This window comes from Kryptolebias marmoratus, linkage group LG20 (assembly GCF_001649575.2).
Source record: "Kryptolebias marmoratus isolate JLee-2015 linkage group LG20, ASM164957v2, whole genome shotgun sequence".
Classification (NCBI taxonomy): Eukaryota; Metazoa; Chordata; class Actinopteri; order Cyprinodontiformes; family Rivulidae; genus Kryptolebias; species Kryptolebias marmoratus.
In genome coordinates this window covers 13245037-13246462 of record NC_051449.1, presented here as the reverse complement: position 1 = coordinate 13246462, position 1426 = coordinate 13245037, and the positions used below count along the sequence as shown (strand labels likewise).

The window sequence follows — 1426 nt, the reverse complement described above, 5'->3', positions numbered from 1 at the left end:
GGGTTGAATGCTGAATAAATCTAGGTGCTGTAACTTCTGAGAGAATCATTCCCACCGGTTTTATGCAAATCAGCAGCCGCGCTCACACAATAATCAGATGATGTGCCGCTCTGTTCTGAGTCTGAGCGAGCTGCTGGGAGACATGGGCAAAGACAGAGTGGTCGGCATGCGCTTAATTTGTGGTTAAGAAGCATTTTTATCATTGCTGTAAACATGTTTTTTTTTTTTAAAAAAAGGGGTCTGATTATTGAATTTGGTGCTTCCTTTCTTTCAGTTCAGGGCCCTTAATGGCCCTGTTTGGTACAAAGCAGACTTTCTGGTGTTCAATCACCATGGCTACCTGTCAGAGAAGATTATTTTTCTTCCATTATCCATCTATTTTCTTTTTTCCTTTTAAAAATCACCCATCTGAGTGATTTCTGAGCTTGTAAAAGCTACTCCAGATTTCAAGTCCCCAATTTGACCGTTAGTTCTTATAAGCAGATTATCAGAATTAGCATAAATTAAAAAAAAATGAAAATATGAGGGCATTGTCTGCATATGCCGCTTTGCCCTCAGAGTATCCTCTTCCTCCTCCTCTTGGATTCCCCACCCAGGAGCCCCCCCTCCCTTTTTCCCACTCCCTTCCCACACGCAGGAAGCCTCATCCGTCCAATGGCAGAGGCGCATTTTTTTTTTTTTTTTTTATCAAACTATCCCTTCAGAGCCAATCCCCGCCGTCCCAGTGATCCCTGTAAACCGGATGCCCTCCTGTCTGTCCCTCACACGCACGCAATCCGTGGATCGGAGAGCCGGCCGGGCGCGCCTTCAGGACTCGGATGGAAGGGATGAGAGTGAGAACACTTTATGGACCAAACCCGAACATAAAAAGAAAAGAAAATTTTTTTAAAAAAAGAAGAAGAAGCCGCACGACAACACCCCGACTGCTGTTTTAGAGACAGAGAGGATGGAGAGGAGTCTGGTAAGTATGGCATCCTGTAATAAGCATCAAGTGCAGTCTGTGTTTGATTCTGCTGTGGTTTAGTACGAGATTGTGCTGATTTCCTTTTTTTACACACAAAAGAAGAAGGTAAGTATGGATACTTTGATGGATAAGGTGAATCAGGGTTTGTTCGGAAAGCTTTTTTTTTTCTTTCCTTTTTCTCCCCTCCCCATGTGCGCTTGAACTTTTTTAAAAAATGTTTTCCAAGACGCACAGAAGCTGTCCCCAAGTTTCCAGCAGCTCGTACAGCTCCAGTGAGTCCTCCCCCCCTGATCTGGGGGGAGTCTTCCCAGGACAGGTTTTGATTCATTCCTCTCACCAGACAGCGTCCTTCCGTGGAGGACTGAAAAATGGTGGCTATTATTTTTCAGCTGAACAATGCGCACCGGCTTTGTGCGCACCATCTGTCATTACATCGACACTACCGCCAACCTTTCAGCCCCC

The 1426-nt window shown here is 45.1% G+C and overlaps 1 long non-coding RNA gene across 1 annotated transcript in view; it reads left to right on the top strand.

Moving 5' to 3' along the window:
- Positions 1-730: 730 nt before the first annotated feature.
- The window catches only part of LOC119618034, an 11011-nt gene continuing 10315 nt past the window's right edge, over positions 731-1426 (top strand). The window contains exon 1 of the long non-coding RNA XR_005234552.1: positions 731-961. This is a non-coding gene — a long non-coding RNA (uncharacterized LOC119618034). The remainder of the gene's footprint in view (positions 962-1426) is intronic.